The sequence below is a fragment of the Triticum dicoccoides genome, chromosome 7A (assembly GCF_002162155.2).
Source record: "Triticum dicoccoides isolate Atlit2015 ecotype Zavitan chromosome 7A, WEW_v2.0, whole genome shotgun sequence".
Lineage (NCBI taxonomy): Eukaryota > Viridiplantae > Streptophyta > Magnoliopsida > Poales > Poaceae > Triticum > Triticum dicoccoides.
The window spans coordinates 536,068,050-536,075,891 of record NC_041392.1 but is presented as its reverse complement, the minus strand read 5'-3'; positions in this window follow the sequence as shown (position 1 = coordinate 536,075,891).

Below are 7,842 nucleotides of genomic sequence, written 5' to 3'. Positions count from 1 at the left end.
GCAAGAGATAAATCCTTCTTGAACCGGGATTTTGAACCGGATATTGAGAGCTTCAAGGATTTGTGGGAGACATCTTATTGAACCGGACTGTAAACCAGAATCTTCATTTTCAGCCGGAAATTTTCTAATGGCCTTTCAACTCGAACTTGCGAGAAGTTAATTCCTTTTTGAACCGGACATTTTTAAACCGGATTTGAGAGTTTGAGAGCTTTGTGGGAGAATATATTTCCCTTGAACCGGATTGTAAACTGGATACTTGAGAGCTTCAGTGAGACTGACTTCCCTTGAGCCGGATTTTAAACCGGAATCCTTTCTGATGACCCGGAACTTCTTCACTGAGCCGGGATTTTGTAACTGTTGTATACTTTCTAAGACGGAAATTTTCCGACAGCCTTTAAATTTTCATAACAGTAGCCTCCGGGACCGGGTTATCTTTCCCTCCATCGTCCTGGGTTTTTAACTTTGCTGAAACTGGCAAGATTTGCTGAGTTATGTCATCGTAGCCCCCAAGTCTCAAAGGTGACTCGAGGAGTTGGCTTGAGATTCTCCATGTTCGACCGTGATATAAACCGGCATAACTTGTATATCATTGGTGTTGATAGCACGATGTGAATCCACAGAAGGTTGTGATGACTGCGGCGGGTTATAAATGATCCCGTATGAGCCATGTCAGCAACTCGGCCAATGGCTCCTTCCAACTGGCGATTTTAAGTTAACCAAACTATAGTGGCGGCGACTTGTGCGCCTGCCCATTGAACCATCCGGTGTAGACGACGATTGATAGTATATGACAATTTGCCTCCATTTTGAAAGAAAACCGGGCTACCCCAGCTGTGACTTGCTCATGCAGACAGGTGCGGCCTGGTATGTTGATGTGGACCAGGCCGCAATAAATGGACGGTAGAGACATCCACAATATTAGAGGTGGCTTGGACAGATGAACCGGCCACGGTGTTGTAAACCGGTGCGGATGAGCAAGTTGTCCTCCTTGTTGTAAACCGGTGTGGTCATAAAGAACGGCCAGTGCATTGTAAACCGACACGGTCGCGAGAGACGGCCATGGCATTGTAAGCCGGTGCAGGAGTCCGTTGAGTAACGACGACCACCTGCGCCAACATATGTTGGCGTGTCTCCACCTCCGCGGTATGATATCATTTTTTATCGTAAATAATTTGCCCTGCATAAACAATATTGTAGACCAAGGCAAAGATAAACTTGTTCTTTGACAAAAACAACATGTGATAATAAAAACAAACTTGGATGGATATCACCTGATGCGTCAGGCCAATAGTTATCCATCACGGAGTTGATGATCACCGTGGTGAAGCTAGAATTAATCACGGGTGAACCGGCCGTGGCGTCGTAAGCCGGTGTGGACGGGCGAGTCAGCTGGCGCGTCTGATGTAAATTGGACCACGACACGCGTGCCCATGAAGCCATGCGGCACCGATGAACGTGCATCCGCAGTATAACACCACCCTTTTTCTTTTAATAGTCGTCCTGCATAAAAAATATTACAGAACGAAGTGATTGTTTTTTGACAAAACGATATGCGCTAATAAAACAAATCTGGATGGATGTCACCTGGTGCATTGGTACGACAGATGATCCTAAGCAATGTCCGTAGATAACCACTGTTCTTGTTAATAGCGCAGGACTAATCCGCCTGTCCTCCCACCAAGCAGGTGCCCCCAGGCGGAGGTGGCAAGCCGGCAAGTCGCTGTGGGGTCGTACGTATTTTCCTCCAGCCCGTAGTGACTCGGCAGAGGCTGCGGCCACACAGCCGTAGTACCAAGACCCATCAGCGGAGATGGAGGCCCCGATGCGGTGCAAGATGGAGGAGGTTTGACGGAGCAACTTAGCAGCGGATTCACATGGAACGGCTCAACGTGGAGATCAGCAAAGATGTCAGGAAATCATCCCCAGGAAACCGAACCACATAGTAACTACTCCATGTGGAGTATCACGTGTAGTATAGCTTTGTCTTTTGACGATATAAAATATCAACGACCAGTCGATCATCTGGGACTTAATCTCCTTTTTCTTTTATTTTGGTATATGATCCTGTCGCACTGTTTACTTTCAACAGTAGGCCATGCGGACAAGCACACACAGGCTAGGACTCCCATCGGGACTTGATGCTTGTGATCCATGATTAGTAGTATCAGCAAACACGCTTGATCTCCCCGGGAGCAGCAACAACAACTTGACGAAAACGGCTTCACTTGTTGACAGGGCTGCAGCGGTAGTGCGTCCAGTCCTTCCGCCTCGCGGCGTCCGTGCCTGCAGTGACCGGAGTCAGCGTCTTCCATGGCAGTGCAGGGCATGTGCATGGCTTGTGGTAGAGCCGGATTGAAAGTTCTGGCAGATATGGCGCGGCAACAGCCGGTAGAGGAGAGTCACGGGATCGACTTAAGGTGGCGACTCCACGGCCGCGACTAATAGCAGTGGATGTCTGAACCGGTCAGTGCTGAGCTTGTGGCAGCGCGGCAGCATAGCGATTTGACAGAGAGAGGCTCGGGCATGCCGAGCTAGCCGGAGTGACGGGCGGCTCGCGGAGGAGCAACGGGCTTTGGCAGAAACAAGTCCGGGTGGTGGACCGACTTTGCACAGCGACATGATTGGACTCGTCTTGTCCACTTGCCGACTCGGCTTTTGCATCAGACGTCCTAATTGAATATCAACCAGGACCTATTGACCGGTCACGCGTGGAGGCACAACAGTAGAATCGGATTCGTCGGATCACCGACGCGTGCGACAATTTCACGCGATCCTTCTCGATCTCAAGCGACATGTGGCGGCTCAAGACATCTGCGCTGTCCCTCGCCGGATTATCTGGTGCAATCCGTCCCTGCCGGCTCTTGCTTCACCCGCAAACTGATGAATTTCTCGATCCCTGAGAAAGATCCCTTCAAGAACTCAACACCATCGTGCGCAGGCCCCACGGTGGGCGCCAACTGTCGTGGAATTGTCACGTCAGATGTCCTTAGTGTCAGGACTTAGTCGCGAGGCCAACGCATCTATGTGGTAGCTTGATAGGGGTTGAGTGGAATCGAGAGACGCAACACAAGACAGGGATTTAGACAGCTTCGGGCCCCGGGAAACATCATCCGGTAAAAACCCTACATGCTGTTTGAGGCTAGGTCTCATTATCATCACGAGGGAGTCGCCGTAAACCGGCTCTCCTCTTTGTGTCTAGCCCTAAGATTGTTTCTTCTTGCTTGTAGCTTGTCCCTCTTTGGGGAGCCCTGCCCCTCCTTATATATGTCGAAGGGGCGGTTTACATGTGGAGTCCTATTAGGATTAGGACTAGTCTCCCTTCTAATACAAACCGGATACAAGTCCGGGTCTTCCTTGTAAAGTAAATATTCCTCACGCCTTTTCTCTTAAACCGGCCCACCATAGCATGATCCGGCCTTCCATAAACCGCCCGTTGGGCCACCGGGTCTTGTCGCTCCTCTGACCCGCCTGCCGGATTACCAATGAACCGTAAACCACCATGTCCAAGTGGGTTGCCAGTGAATCGCCAAACTCTAGCCGGGTCATACATCCGGCGGTTTATACCGCAGGGTATATCCCCGACAGGCCCTCCACCACAACTGATGTCATGGATCAGCAGGGGGCTGAGCTGGGGTCCAGCCAAGGACATGCCAACACTGCAGAGCTGTATCCGAGATCTCTTCGAGGGAGATTTCAGTATGGTTATGGTAATGCAAGTTATGCTAGTTCGTCGAGTCCAGCCTTGCAAACGCCGGCCCCTCCGCATGTGGGAATTCAACCCGGAAGGACCGCGCACTATTCAGAATTTCCTTGGCATGACGCACGAGGAGATGTACAAATAGTTCTTCGGACCCCACATAGAGTGTCCGTACACTACCGAGGACGTGGGCCTAAGCTGCAATCGCCCCGCTGCCCAAGTAAGTAATCCCATGGCCGAACACATTGTCCTTTTATTTATCATGACATCATTCTGAAGAGTCGCTCTTTGACCAGGACTGCATAACAAAGGAGAAGATGATCCGGTGTTCGGCCCCCCTTCCTGAAGGCTTGGACAATCCGGTGCTGGAAAAGAGGCTCGAGCCAGCACCTTGTTTAGTGCCCTCGTAGGAATATGAAGGGGGGAATAAAGAGGGCGAAAGCGGGCCTCCATCACTACCTATTCCAATCGAGGGAATGAGCGCCTCCGCGAGGGAGGATAACCAAGGGGAAGAATCTGACATTCTCTCTCCCGGGGAAGCAAGAGGACTACCTCTGAAGATCCGGAAACTAAGGTTTCCAAACGGGAGAAGAAATCTTCGCCAGAGGGTCCTGCCTCGGAGGGTATTCTTGCTGCACAATGTCTGCGCGGGCATCAGCCCTCTACCGAGCTGTAAGTAATCAAAAACTACTTAATAGTGAAGATATCCTACCTTACTTCCGAAGACAATAACTGATGCTTGTAAATTTTAGTCCGGATCGCAGCCCTTCTCGACAGAGTTCATCTTCGGGGGATCTTCTTCCGGAGATGATGGAGAGCGAAACACCTCCCTCGGACTCCCAACTCAAGAAGCGGGCGACCTTGAAGTGTCGTCGCGAAGGATATCTCCGGATCCAATATCGCCAGAGGATAACCCTTTGGCTGCCCGACATCCCCAGTATTCGGCTCTTGAGGAGAGCGACAGCAAGGGTCTGTACTGTGTGCGGTCGGACGCGCTGAAGGATCTTCTGGGGAAAGCTGTCGTCTTGGAAGCGCATCGTACGCTAATTGGTATGGTAATTGAAAGGATTTCATCCGCCGAAAGCGGTTTGCACGAAGCCTTTATGAGTCTACTGAAAGGCTTCGAGGTACATAAAATAATGTAAGTCTTTAATAGTACCGCATATGTTAGGTATGCCCATGCAGATAGTAGCCCCTAAGACTCTGGTTGTCGTCGAGGACGGCGGCAAATAGAGGATCATAGTCCCAGGTAATAACCAGACCGCCTTTATGTGCAGGTGGTTGAAGCTCCGGTGGCTAGCCGGACTGATGGGTTTGCCAAACTAAAGCGGCAACTGGATGCAGCAGATGCTGACATCGTGCTTGTCAACAAGCGTCTTGACGAGGCACAGGGTGAGTGATTTTTCTGGTGATCATCACATAATAAGAGCATCATGATGCCAGTATCTTTAATATGTTGTGACTGCAGATGGAGCAGCCATCGTGGAGACCCTTCGGGCGGAGCTTGCCCGAGCCAAGGAGCAAGCAAGGAGTAGTAATGCGGCCGCTTTACAGGCGACCAAAGAGTTAAGGTCCGAACAGGCCACACATTGCGAGAGCAAAGAAAAAATTTCCAAGATGGCCGTGGAGTTAAAAGATGCTGCTAACCATTACCGGCTTCTTGAAGAGGAAAACCGGGCGAAGGCGACGGACCTGGAGAAGGCCCGGGTGGCTGCCAAGGAAGCCCGCTCCAAAATTAGAGCGACGAAGGAGGAGCTGAATCAAGCTGCAGATATCGTGTCTGGGAAGCCCTTCTTGTTGCGGACTAAGTTCGAAGATCCGAAGTATGCTCCTCTGGACCGGCTATGGAGTTCTGCGGACGCATACATGGATTTGGCTGCAAGTGCTGCTGATGCGGACGAGTACTTCAAGGATCAGAAAGGTCCCGAAGTGGGAAAGTTGTTCTGGTCACAGTTTCACGCTCTAGTCCGTCTGCTGCTGCTGAATGAGCGATTGACCGGTTGGGCCGAGCTCCATAGGTTGTCCGGACTTTCCATGAGGTCCGTTGTGGATCACCTGTGGCCGAGAGAGCCAAGGCCGAGTAGCTACTTTAGCTTAGTGCAACAATTCCTTGAAGCTGCGCCACACATCGATGCTGTAAAGAGATCAGCATGCATAGAAGGTGCGCGGATGGCCCTTGCCCGTGTCAAAACACTATTGCGGCACAGGGTTCGGCCATAGGCCGAGTGGCTGCCGAGCACTACTTTGAAGAAGTCCTTGAAGGTGCTCGTTCGATAGAGGCTCAGTGCTCAAAGAATATTATTTTCCAGTGACATGTAGTCCCATTGTACAAACAATGTTTTATTGAATTTATCAAGGCTGTATTTATACTTTTGCCCGAAAGTGCTATGATGCCTCCTGTGCGTCTGTTTATGTATATATGTATATAACCTGAAAGATGGCAGTCATCGGCTTCAGCCCCCGCTCATATAATGCAGGGGTGTTCGCAGAAGACGCATGTTCACACTTGATCCAACGTCTTGGTCCATTAAGGAGGTGATAGCGCAGCGAACTAGGCAACCGGACTATAATGCTTTAACACTTTCACTTAGCTAGAGGAGTTTGACAATGGGGCTACTATATAGCCCCCGGTGGCTCCGCGCTCATCCGGATTCGGGGCACGTACATGCCTGGCCGGGAAACGGCCCTTTGTTAAGGCGGAGGAATCCCAAAGATTCCGCTAGGTCATCGAGTGGTTGACCAGTCTCACGCTATATCGTGACAGTCAGTTTTCGGCTTTCTCTACTGAGGTGCTCGTCCGGATGAACCAGGGCACAATCACAGTAGTTCTCCTGGTGCCGCTTTAGCCGATAGAGCGAAACGTAAAGCAGCAAAACACAGGAGCCGGGCAAACCCAATATTTGACCAAAGACATGATTCGGAGCTGATGCATATAAGGCCGAACTCGCGACGCCGAACACTCCCTAGGGTATTCGGTCTTTATGTTGTAAACCGGGTCGAAACAGTGCCCTTTGTAATAATCCCCTGTTGTCCAGGTATGTGCAGTATTCTGACGTGGCCACATGCCAATACGTCAGCATTCTTCTGAATTGTACTGAGAATCCGAGGGATGTGTATCAACAAGAGAGAGTAAAAAAAGGTTTACGCAGGGTCTTAATGAAAAAGAATCCTTGGAACGGGTCCCTGCTGCACGTCTGCGCCTGTGTCTCCGTTGTGCCGTATTATGTACAGGTGTTGCACGATGGTCATCTGAAAAAGAAAGGAACTTAATTGAAAAGTTTCCGTGCAAAAGGTAGGTTATACTAAATAAACCATGTACAGTTCAAAATGAGTAAAGTTGAGCCAAATTGTCACTTGTTTGCGCGCGTTGAGCCCCTTGTATTGTAATAGGGGTATAGCCATCAAACCTGTATCAATTACATAAAGCTGTGCCAGACTCCTCCAACCGCGTTCGTGGTCTTAACGACCTGTCAGATGCTTTAGTTGGTGAGGCCGTTTAGTGTGCGGCTGCCAAGGCAGCCGCACGGTCTTCCGCGCGCAAGGAGCGCTCAATATTTCCATTTACTGTAATGATGCCACGTGGACCGGGCATCTTAAGCATGAGAAAAGCGTAATGCGGTATTGCGTTAAAGCGAGCGAAAGCTTCGCGTCCGAGTAGTGCTTGATAGCCACTTTGGAAAGGAGCGATGTGGAACGTTAAATTTTCGCTACGGAAGTTATCGGGAAAGCCGAATATAACCTCTAGTAGTAGGGAGCCCGTGCAATGGGCCTCTGGGCCTGGTGTTACTCCTTTAAAGGTAGTATTGCTGCGGCTAATTTTTGTTGGGTCTATCCCCATTTTGCGGACTCTGTCCTGATATATCAGGTTTAAATTGCTGCCGCCGTCCATCAGGACTCGTTTGAAGTGGTATCCGTCAACTATTGGGTCTAATACCAAGGCAGCCCATCCTGCACGCGGATACTTGCCAAGTAATCCCGATGGTCAAAGGTGATCAGTTGGGACGACCAGTGGCAGAACTCCACGGTGATAGGCCCTGGGGCATGTGTCACTAGGAGTGCCGCTTTGTTTCTCCCCTTTGTTACGTGTAACATGTTTACTGTTTGGACTTCTGGTGGGAATTTCTTCTGTTCCCCAGTGCTTTGCT